Source organism: Arachis duranensis, chromosome 4 (assembly GCF_000817695.3).
Source record: "Arachis duranensis cultivar V14167 chromosome 4, aradu.V14167.gnm2.J7QH, whole genome shotgun sequence".
Taxonomy (NCBI): domain Eukaryota; kingdom Viridiplantae; phylum Streptophyta; class Magnoliopsida; order Fabales; family Fabaceae; genus Arachis; species Arachis duranensis.
The window spans coordinates 111,675,463-111,688,489 of record NC_029775.3 but is presented as its reverse complement, the minus strand read 5'-3'; the positions used below and the strand labels follow the sequence as shown (position 1 = coordinate 111,688,489).

Here is a 13,027-nt window from a genome sequence, read left to right as displayed (position 1 = left end):
TAATAACAATTCTAAATAGCTAACACAAATGTTCATGAAGTCAACTCAATGGTGCAAAAACACTCCCAGCCCAAACAAGCAGAAACCCGAGACCCCACCCGACCCGGCGCCTAACACTATCTCCTCCGTGGCAGTGAGATTGGGATCACCGGAGCCAAAATTAAAAAAGAATACATTTATTTATCCTCTGTGACCTCTCACTTCACAGAACCGGTACCTGGATCAAACACACACCAAAACTGTGACTAAGAAGGGTTTTCCATTCCGTACTAAAAAAGCGAATATATAATTCAGAACATCAAATCGAATTCGGCGCCCTCCTTTGTAGTTTTCTAACAAAAGAAAATGTTCACTGCTGGACGAAACCAACAATTTTGTCTCTGTACCAGTTTGTGTAAGCGGAAGACCTGCTCGTGCAAAAATGCCGGCAGACAACGCGGGCAACAAACGAGGTCAGTGCAGTGAGAATCGAGACAGGTGCAAGAGCTATAAGTGCCAGAATCGCACAAAGGCGCCCGTAGACCCGCCGGTGACTTTTTTCACCTGTATAGATTCTGGTGCACTGACCTCGTTTGCTTTGTCGCACAAAGGGTGGTAGTGTTTTTTTACATTGATGGTATTGTAGAATAAATAAATAAAAAATATAATATAAAATAAAATGTAAATAGAAGACTCGTTTTGATATTCACTGATATAATTATCTTAATATAATAATAGAAGAAGTTTATAAAGAAGGAAGAAAAAAGTTTAATATAAAGAAAGAAAATTGTTCTTTTATTGTATTGTGTGTAAAATGCATCTGATGATACTTGCTATTTATACATGTAAAGTGATTCCACTTTCAACCTTCATTTATTGTTTTTTGGCTTGTAAAGAGATTCATTCAGTCTTGAGAATGAAATTCACCTAAGTCATACGTGGTCATCCATCTTTATCACATTTAGGATTATTGTCTCGTTAAAACCTTACTAAAGAAAAATCCAATGGAAAAAAATCATTAGTGAAGGAAAAAGAGTACAATATTCTTTAGTGATGGGGACTGCCTCATTAAAAACCTTGTCAAGAAAAACCCATTGGGAAAAAAACCTGACCAAGAGAAAAAGAGTACAGTCTCCCCTTTTTGCCGACATCATTTAATGTCTCGAAATCGGTGCATCCCAATCTCATGTACCAATCTTTCAAAAGAGGATTTTGGGAGTGACTTTGTAAATAAATCTGCCAGATTGTCACTTGAGCGGATCTGTTGGACATCAATTGTCCCTTGATTTTGAAGATCATGAGTGAATAAGAATTTGGGAGAAATATGCTTTGTTCTATCACCTTTGATGTATCCACCCTTAAGTTGGGTAATGCATGCTGTATTATCCTCAAACAGGACAGTTGGAGCTATCTTATGATCAATCAGTCCACATGATGACAGAATATATTGGATCAAACTCCGGAGCCAAAAACACTCGCGACTTGCTTCATGAATCGCTAGTATTTCGGCATGATTAGAGGATGTTGCAGCAATCGTCTGTTTCGTGGACCTCCATGATATAGCTGTTCCACTATATGTAAACAGGTATCCTGTTTGAGATCTCCCTTTATGTGGATCAGACAAGTAGCCAGCATCTGCATAGCCAACTAGTTGTGACTTGGATCCATAGAGATAAAACAATCCCTATCAACCGTTCCATAAAGATATCGAAAGATTTGCTTGATTCTGCTCCAATGTCTTCTGGTTGGAGAGGAACTATACCTTGCTAGTAAGTTCACAGCAAATGATATATCGGGTCGTGTATTATTAGCAAGATACATTAGCACTCCAATGGCACTAAGATATGGTACTTCTGGACCAAGGATATCTTCATCTTCTTCTTTAGGACGGAATTGATCCTTTTCCACATCCAAAGATCTTACGATCATTGGGGTACTCAATGGATGTGACTTATCCATATAAAATCTTTTCAAGATCTTTTCTGTGTATGTTGTTTGATGAATAAAGATCCAATTTTTTATATGCTCGATCTGTAGACCGAGACAATATTTAGTCCTTCCAAGATCTTTCATCCAAAACTCTTCTTTTAGAGTTTTTATAATTGTTGGAATCTCTTCAGTAGTTCCAATGATATTTAAATCATCAACGTACACAGCAATTATAATGAACCCAGATGTAGATTTCTTTATGAAAATGCATGGACAGATATTATCATTCTTGAATCCATTTTTGGCCAGATACTCAGTAAGACGATTATACCACATTCGTCCAGATTGCTTCAGACCATATAAAGATCTTTGCAATTTGACTGAGTATAACCCTTGCGAATATTCATTGGATGGTTTAGATATCTTTAATCCTTCAGGGACTTTCATATAAATATCACGATCTAATGAGCCGTACAAATAGGCTGTTACCACATCCATTAAATGCATATGCAGTTTATGATATGCAGATAAACTAACCAAATAACGCAATGTTATCGCATCCACTACTGGGGAATACGTTTCTTCATAATCTATACCGTGCCTTTGTGAAAAACCTTGTGCCACAAGTCGGGCTTTGTAGCGCACAACTTCATTTTTCTCATTTCTTTTTCTCACAAATACCCACCAGTATCCAACAGGTTTTACATCTTCTGGTGTACGGACTACATGTCCAAAGACTTCACGTTTTGCAAGTGAGTCTAACTCAGCCTTCATGGCTTCTTTCCATTTTGGTCAATCATTCCTTTGTCGACATTCTTTGACTGATCTTGGCTCAAGATCCTTAGTTTCCTGCATGATATTTAATGCCACATTATATGCAAATATTTCATTGACAATTGTCTTATTTCGGTCCCATTTCTTTCCTGTAAAGACATAATATATTGAGATCTCATCATTTTCACAATTTTCAGGTACCTGAACGTCTTCTGGCGTTAAAACTATATAAGAATTTTGGACAACTGCAGGTGTGTCTACTGTGTCTTTTTCAACAGGAATCATATTTACCTCTTTTCTCTTTCGAGGATTTTTGTCTTTGGAACCGACAGGCCTGCCATGCTTCTGGCGTGAATTTGCTTCATTGGCTACTTGTCCTACTGGGACATCAATTCGAATAGGGGCATTTTCCGCTGGTATATAATATTTGGTTATCCTCTTTGTATCGGAAAATGCATCAGGCAATTCATTTGCTATTCTTTGCAAATGTATAATCTTTTGAACTTCTAGTTCACATTCCCTTGATCGAGGATCTAAATGCATCAACGATGATGCATTCCAATTAAGTTCCTTTTCAGGAAGCTTATTCTCTCCCCCGAATGTTGAAAATTTTGATTCATCAAAATGACAATCTGCAAATCGGGATTTAAATACATCTCCCGTTCGTATCTCAAGATACCTCACTATAGAGGGAGAATCATATCCAACATATATCCCCAATTTTTTTTAGGGTCTCATTTTGGTGCGATTAGGTGGTGCAATGGGAACATATATCGCACACCCGAATATTCTCAAATGGGAAACATTTGGCTGCTGGCCAAAAGCTAATTGCATAGGAGAGAACTGATGGTAACTCGTTGGTCTCAAACGAATAAGTGTTGCGGCATGTAAAATAGCATGCCCCCAAACCGAGGTTGGAGATTTGTTCTCATAAGTAAGGGTCTAGAAATTAATTGAAGGCACTTAATAAGTGATTCTGCTAACCCATTTTGTGTGTGAACATAAGCTACTGGATGTTCAACACTTATTCCATTAGCCATACAATAAGTATCAAAAGATTGGGAAGTAAATTCACCAGCATTATCAAGATGAATTACTTTGATTGGATTTTCTGGAAATTGTGCTTTTAATCGAATAATTTGAGCCAGTAATCTCGCAAACGCTAGGTTGCGAGAAGATAATAAGCACACATGTGACCATCTCGAAGATGCATCTATCAGGACCATAAAATATATAAAAGATCCACATGGTGGATGAATAGGTCCACATATATCACCTTGAATCCTTTCTAGGAATTCAGGGGACTCAAATCCAATCTTTACTAGTGATGGCCTTAAAATTAACTTCCCTTGAGAACATGCAGCACAACAAAATTCACTAGATTTAAGAATCTTATGGTTCTTTAGTGAATATCCATCGGAGTTTTCAATAATTATACTCATCATGGTTGTTCCCGGATGACCTAATCTATCATGCCAAGTTATGAATTCATTTGGGCTAGTAAACTTCTGGTGTACAATGGCATGTGATTCAATTGCACTAATTCTAGTATAATACAACCCAGATAAAAGTGAGGGTAACTTTTCTAATATAAAATTTTTATTTAAATCATGAGTTGTGATACATAAATACTCATGATTTCCCTCATTCATTGTTTCAATATGATATCCATTTCGGCGAATATCTTTGAAACTCAACAAGTTCCTCAGAGACTTGGTAGATAATAGTGCATTATTTATTATAAATTTTGTTCCTCCGGAAAACAAAATTATAGCTCTTTCGGACCTTTTATCACATTGCCTGAGCCAATAATAGTATTAACATATTCTTCTTTTGGCACAAAATGGGTAAAATATATAGTACTTTTAAGAATAGTGTGTGAACTTGCACTATCCGCAAGGTAAATATCTTCAGAATATGTCCTTACCATTTTTCTTCTAAAACAAATGACAATAATAATAAAATGAGTAGAAGTACATGCACAGTAAAATTATTCACATGGATACTTAACAAACACATACACATATCAAACTATTCCATCATTGATCAAATAGCCAATATTTCCTTCAGAATCCTTAAAGAAACTAGATATATCATAATGAGTGGTGAAATTTTCATCATTTGAAACAAAATTTGTTTCCTTTCTTTTGTCATCCCTTTTCAAGGATACTTGATAAAGATCAACTAGGTGCCTTGGGGTACGACAGGTACGTGACCAATGGCCCTTTCCACTACAATGGAAGCATTTATCCTCAATTGATATACTTTACCCATTGTTTCTTTCTTTATCCCACTTCTGGTGAGATCTTTTCTTGTGAACATAATTTCTTTTCCTTCCATAATCTTTCTTGTTATCAAAATCTTGCCATTTACCTCTTTTGGGGTTATAATTTGCCGCATTTGCTTCAAAAAATAGGGCAGCACCAGCTGGGCACACTTCATGATTTCTTAAAAGCAACACATTGTTGCGTTCAGCAACAAGAAGTCAAGAAATTAGCTCAGAATATTTTTAAATTTTTTTCTCAATACTGCTACTGCAGGAGCACATTCGAGGCATGGAAGGTCGAGAAAATTTTCTCTAACATATCGGGCTTGAGGAAGTATCACCGTCTTTTCATGATTATACCTTTTTCAAGGTCTTTCCACAGATCTGCAGGATCTTTTAATGTGGGATATTCATTTTTTCAATCATACGTCAAGATGACGACGAAGGAAAATCATGGCCTTGGCTTTATCCTTTTGGGATATATTATTTTCAGCCTTAATGATATTTTCAAGATCCATTGAATCAAGATGAATTTTAGCATCTAGTATCCATGGTAAATAATTGTTCCCAAATATATCAAAAGTATTAAACTCAAGATGAGAGAGTTTCGACATAATGAAAATTTGTTACCTGGAGTCTTCCTAAAATTTCGTTAGAGCTTCGTGCTAATAACGTATTGTAGAATAAATAAATAAAAAATATAATATAAAATAAAATGTAAATAGAAGACTCTAGTTTTGATATTCACCAATATAATTATCTTAATATAATAATAGAAGAAGCTTATATATTTATTACTATTATGTATTAGTAGCGTATGAAAGAAGGAAGAGAAAAGTTTAATATAAAGAGAGAGAATTGTTCTTTTATTGTATTGTGTGTAAAATGCATCTAATGATGCTTGCTATTTATACATGTAAAGTTATTTCACTTTCAACCTTCATTTATTGCTTTTTGTCTTGTAAAGAGATTCACTCAGTTTTGAGAATGAAATCCACCTAAGTTATATGTGGTCATCCATCTTTATCACAATAGATAGTGAAATATGGTAAATTTTGTGTTTGGAATTTTTCTTAGATGGATGGAAAGGTCGCTGGGTGACATCAGATTGGAAAAAAAAGTGAAGGAACAGTCGGTTCGTTCAAGCACATGACCGGACAATGGACGGAGTAGGGGTAAGCAGGGGTAGCGGGTACCCGATTATCCGTCTGAATCCGAACCAAACCAATTAAATTGGTTCTGGAACTAACGAGTAATCAGGTTTAATCCAAACCAAACCGATAGTTTTTGTTAGTAATTAGTTTGGATATCGGTTCTAGGGTGTGGAATCCGAACCAACCTGCAAATTCATCATATATTAATTAAATAAAAAAATAAAAAATATATATGGTTTTTCTATTAGACAATAATTATTCACTATTAATATGTTTGGATTTTAATGAGTTTAGTTTTTAATGTATTTGATATTTAACATGTTTGGATTATTTCTATTGATGTTACATGTTTATTGTACTTGTTGAATTTGTAAGATAAAAATTTGATTTTTTTTTATGAATTTCAAAGTCATGGGTACCCAATTACCCAAACCGGGCACAGGATTCGGTGGTCCAGGAACTTTTGGACCACTTAGTGGTCCAAGTAGAAAACATGTTTTTAGAGTTTTTTTATCAATTGCTACGTAGTCCTTGAACTAATTTTAATTACAAATTAACCCCATATATTTTATTTAATTATAAAAATAGTTTTTTATTTTATAAATTATTATTTTATCAATGATCTATTATATTATTAACAATCAAATACAAAAATAACAACCAATTATATCCTCCATTCATCCTAATAATTCTAATTGATTAAATAATTAACTTTGATCTCGTTACGTTCGTCCATGGCTTTCAAATCGTGTTTCCTTGAAATTTAATCGATTGGTTTACATTATATCACAAAACAATCGATTGAAAGTTGTAAGGTAGAATGGTAAAAAGCTTATACCAATCGATTGTTTATACTTTCCAATCGAATGAATACCTCAAAACAATCGATTGTTGTTGTTACTCAATCGATTGAATTCACAAAAACAACATGGATTTGCCAGATACAATCGATTGGAAAGTGATGACATTGAAGTTTTAGCCAAATTCAATCGATTGGTTCGATTGGAAGGTGATGAAGTTGAATGTTTTGCCAATTTCAATCGATTGGTAATGGTACCCAATCGATTGAAATGAAACTGTACACTGAAAATTTATAAATTCACCTTTGCTTCGCATGCTGCAACTAATGCATGTTACATACAAGAAACTAAAAAGCACATAAAATAAAAACAGACAATTAATTACATGATTGTTCTATTTTAAATTTAATCTGTTTGTCCTCTGATTTTGCGCCACTGAAATACAATCAAGAAAATAATCCATGTTTAAATCAAACGCAGGACCAAGATGCTCAACATTCATAATACCTAATGAAATAAATTATAATGCATGGATCACAATAAAATAGCAATAATCCAAATAAAGTAGTATCAAATGGGTAGTAGCAGGAATATCTATATGGTATGAATGAACTTGTACGAGGAGGAATTCATCAGCCTTGCTTTGATTCCTTCTTTGATTACGTTGTTGGTTACTTGCAAGTTCAATTTTTATTTTATTATGTCAATTTTGTTTTATTATATGGTTTGAAACTCTTGATTATTCAATTCATTCTTAAGGAAGATGTCCAAAACAAAATACTGAAAGAAGAGAAAGGATGAGCTTGTTATTTAGATTATTTTTTTATTAGTTTAATATTGATAATAATTAATTATAACAAAAGTACATAAGGAGTACATAAGATTAACCATAAAATATTTTTTATAATTTTTTATTTTTATTATCAAATTTATATTTTTGTTAATGTTGGTTTTGGTTCTTTCTTTTATTCTGCTACTACTAATTTGATACTACTTTATTTGGACTATTGCTATTTTATTGTGATCCATGTATTATAATTTATTTCATTAGGCATTATGGATGTTGAGCATCTTGGTCCTGCGTTTGATTTAAACATAGATTATTTTCTTGATTGTATTTCAGTGGCGCAAAATCAGAGGACAAACAGATTAAATTTAAAATAGAACAATCATGTAATTAATTGTCTGTTTTTATTTTATGTGCTTTTTAGTTTCTTGTATGTAACATGCATTAGTTGCAGCATGCGAAGCAAAGGTGAATTTATAAATTTTCAGTGTACAGTTTCATTTCAATCGATTGGGTACCATAACGTTAATTTTTTAATCAATTGGAATTATTAGGATGAATGGAGGATATAATTGGTTGTTATTTTTGTATTTGATTGTTAATAAATATAATAGATAATTGATAAAATAATAATTTATAAAATAAAAAACTATTTTTATAATTAAATAAAATATATGGGGTTGATTTGTAATTAAAATTAGTTCAAGGACTACGTAGCAATTGATAAAAAAACTCTAAAAACATGTTTTCTACTTGGACCACTAAGTGGTCCAAAGGTTCCTGGACCACCGAATCCTGTGCCCCCAAACCGAGTCAATCCGTTCTTAATTGGTTTGGTTTAGTTCGGGTACATGTACAAAAAATTGCAAATCCAAACCAATTATATTTTAATCGATTCAATTCTAATTTTACCATAAACCCGAACCAAACCGACCCGTGGTCACCCTAACAGAGACCCAGATGACTTTTAGTTATTAGCAGTTAAGTTTAGTTTGTTTTCAAGAGTATTGTTGATTATGGTATTGGTGATAAAAACTAAATGAGTGGATTCAGTTTATATCGTGAGGGACTTCTATTTGTCTCATTTCCTTAATATGTACATTATGTGTGATTTTTAGGCATTCAAACGTCTAATGATGCCAAACACTTTGCAATCTCTGCAAAGATACCAGAATTCACCTACAAGAACAGAACATTGGTCCTCCAATACTCTATAAAATTTGGACAAGATATCAAGTGTGGTGGCGGTTACATTAAGCTCCTCTCTGGTTTTGTCAATCAGAAGAAGTTTGGCGGCAATACTCCTTACAGGTGTGTTGCTTATCCCACATTCATCACTTTGTCTATGCTTCTTGAATTATCAAGTGACCAAATATCAATCTGCAATTTGAATAATCTTATTCTCAAAGAATATTAACCAATTCTCATCACTTCTTCTTTTGTACTAATGGTATTTAGAAGCCTAAAAAGCACTATCACAACGAATAAAAAGTTGATGGATGTATTTTTCTTTTGTCTTCTTTATCTGAATCTTCGACCAAGATGGATGTTAAACTGATAGAATCTCTACAACTTAATGTTTGGACCAGATATATGTGGAACAGACACAAAGAAGCTCCATGTCATACTCTCATACCAGGGTCAAAACTATCCCATCAAGAAGGACCTGCAATGTGAAACTGACAAGTTAACTCATTTCTACACATTCATTCTTAGGCCGGAGGCGTCATACAGCGTCTTGATTGATAATAGAGAGAGAGATTCAGGAAGCATGTATACAGATTGGGACATTCTTCCACTGCGGAAACTCCAGGATACCAACGCAAAAAAGGTTTGATTTTGACCTGTTTTACTTTGCAAATAGTCAGTTTCTAAACATGGTTTATTAGCTTGACATGTGATGCTTTTAGGTTTGATTTCTTGTGATCTAGCAATGATTCTGTACAATTTTATTTTGACATTAAATGATTAAAACATCTTCCGATTCGCAGCCTAAAGACTGGGACGGAAGGGAATACATTGAAGACCCTGATGATGTCAAACCCGAGGTATCCAAAAGTTTTAAATTTTCATTAGTTATTACTGAACAAGGGATGATGCTTTTGTTGCTTGAGACGATTACAAACTTATTTGTTTTCTTTTTTGGTGTTGCAGGGATATGATTCAATCCCAGCCTTAATTCCAGATCCGAATGCTAAAGAGGTTAGTTGATAGTTGCATCCTCAATTTGCCGTTTCATTTTGTATTCTCATTTTCCTCCATTCCATCTTATTTTATTTCTTCACTGGTTTGCATTATTTTGGTTTTTCAAAGCTCTATGATGATGAGATCAATGAAAAAAACAATTTGAAGCAAAAAATCTCATACCTTTTCTTATGTTTGATTAGCCTGAAAACTAGGATGAAGAGGAAGATGGTATCTGGAGGCCACCAAAAATTCCAAATCCGGAATACAAAGGACCATGGAAAAGAAAGGTTTGTAGCTGCAAGCATTAGGCCTTTTTTTCTGTGTTGTCTTTTCTTTTTCATTCTTAGCCAATATATCTTAGATTCAACCTTCATGTTAAACAGAAAATCAAGAACCCTAACTACCAAGGGAAGTGGAAAAACTCCATGGATTGGTAATCCAGGTATGTTCAAATGTATCCTTAGGTTCTTTATGAAATTTTAGTGTATACTACAAACTCTCTTGCATACAATGGAGTGCTTAAGTTTCATTCTTTTTCTCTGTATCAGAGTTTGAAGATGATCCTGATCTTTATGTACTTAAGCCTATCCAGTATGTTGGTATCAAAGTTTGGCAGGTATGGTGAATGAAAACTTTCAAATTTAGTGATGGCTTCATGGATTATGCTGTAACCATTTTTTTGGCCAAAATTGGTGGCATCAGTTAATGAAGTAAACTGAATATTGTGGTTCAGGTGAAAGGTGGTTCGGTTTTCGACAACGTTTTGATTTGTGACGATCCTGATTATGCAAGACAAGTTGTTGATGAAGTTTTTGCCAATAGAGAGGTGAGCTTTTCTATTATTCGATTTAGCTCGAAATCAAACTAGTATACCTTTGAACAGAAAAAAGATACATTAAAGGAATACATTGGAAAATTTATACATAATGGACTAATATAAGGATAACTTCAAAATGTATGATATTGAAGGCTTTCAAATTTCAATATGCAATCATAATGAAGCTGCTACTATGGATTATAATTGATTCTCCTTTAACATGAACTTTGTCCTTTGGCTTATTAGATTGAGAAGGAGGCTTTTGAGGAAGCAGAAAAAGTGAGAAAAGCCAAAGAGGAAGAGGTACATAGACATGTATACACCTTTTGAGTTCCATCATCTGTTTTGAGAGACAATCAAGTTTCCTTTCAAGGATGTTAAAACCTTCTTTGTGCAGGAGGCTCAAAGAAAAAGAGAAGAAGGCGAGAGGCGCAGGCGAGAGAGGGGCCATGATCGACGATACCAGGACAAATATAGAGACAAATACAGAAGGGTTTGTACCGAGTTGATACTCAAATTTGTTCCTAAAAGATAATACATTCTCCAAATTGGTGATTGAAAAATTTTGTTAGTCATATTAGTTCTTAAAAAAAATAATCGTGGGACAAAGTGATACTTCCATCCATTAGGTAATGACGTGTCACGTGTCATGTGGCATGATGACAATTTGACTTACAGTTGTATCTTTTAAGAATATGATTAACAAAATCTTTCAAGAACTAATTTGGAGAATAGGTTACATTTCAGAGACAAAATTGAGTATTATCTCCATTTTTTATCTTTGCCTGAATTGACTTCAATTTTTACTCTTCTTTTGTTTAATAAATCTTGTTTAGATGCTGATTTCTGTTGCATTTCTTTTTCAACAACAATTGCACTGAATTGTTCTTTTTTGGACGTGCAGCATCGCTGTTATGACTATGATCATGTAAGTAGCAACTTTTCCAGCATTTCTTCTTTCTAATGCTAAATAGATTCACTGGAGATAGAGTAGTTTTTTTTATGATCATTCTCAACATAAAACCTTAAAAGTAATGCCAAGTTTTCATATCATAGCATTGATGAAAAGGATTAAGTCGAGGACGAAGCTATCATGTCTTATATGTTACTGAAAAATATGTTCACTTTGATGTGCAGGATGAGCTCTGAAGCAATTATGTTTCCTTCTTTTCCTATCTCTTTGACAAGGATTTGCTGACCAAGAAAAATGGCCTTCTTTCCTATCTCATCCACAAAAACTCCCAATCAATCCCACGAGTTTAATTTCTATGTAGTGTCAATGTTTTGTTTTAAATTGTTATTATACGAATATATATGGAGGTACACGCATCAAAACAATCTTGACTTTCGAAAATGACCAAATTGATCTCTGAATTTACAAATCGTGAATCTCCTTTGTCCCTAATTCAATTGTTGTTAAAACAATGCTGATATGGAGCGCTTAAGTGTCAGGGTGGCATCCACAATGGTAAGATGATATGTCTAGGACTTTAATATGATCAAATAAGTATCCTAAATTAGTTACTTGAATTCATTTTGGTTAATTGGTTTTATATTGGTGTGAGATACCTATTTGATCGTACTGAAATCTTAGCCGCCATGTTACATTTCCATGTTAGTACTGTGTTAACGGTAATTGAATTTGGACGAATGAGATTCACAATTTGTAAATTCATGACTAATTTGTCATTTACAAAAGTCAAGTACTATTTTGAGTACTATTTTGATGAGCGCTGAAAATGTCAAGAATCAAATTGAACATTACCTTAGTATGTATATGTATTTTCACGTCCTATTAATTTCTTTGGAAAATTCATGGAAATAATTTTTTTTTTTGTTGCATATATTCTCCTTTACTCTGTTTTCTTATAGTTGCTGTTCCGGGGCTTACCTAGAACCGGACGGTGGTTGGACTTGTTTGAGGCCCAAGCGCTGGAGGAGTGTGGTCTCCGACTTGATTTACGTCTGGGAGCCGCCTCCGAGTTGTGTGTTCCAAGAGATGGGGGGTGGTACCTGCAAAGACACTCCGATGCCTAAGTCAGCATGGGGTTAAGTAGGTTTAGAATGTATTGGAACTTAGAGATACCTGAGGAGTGTCAGGGTATTTATAGTGGTGATCCAATAACCCAGTTACTTATTTGAATAAGTGTTATCTGCCAGCTATCTCTTGAGCCCGACTTCTTTGGAAAGAAGTCTGTGTTGAGTCCGACCTCTTTTGAAGAGGTCGGTGAATAACGAAAGCCAATCTTTGGATTGGGCCTTTTGGCGTATTTGGACCTGGGTCATAGCGTTGGGTCAGGGTAGTAACAGTGCCCCTACTCGAGTCCAATCTCT

The 13,027-nt window shown here is 34.3% G+C and overlaps 1 pseudogene; it reads left to right on the top strand.

Annotated features, from left to right (window-relative positions):
• Nucleotides 1-9,160: 9,160 nt before the first annotated feature.
• LOC107485939 (calreticulin-3-like) lies at nucleotides 9,161-12,481 on the top strand (annotated as a pseudogene).
• Nucleotides 12,482-13,027: the final 546 nt, after the last annotated feature.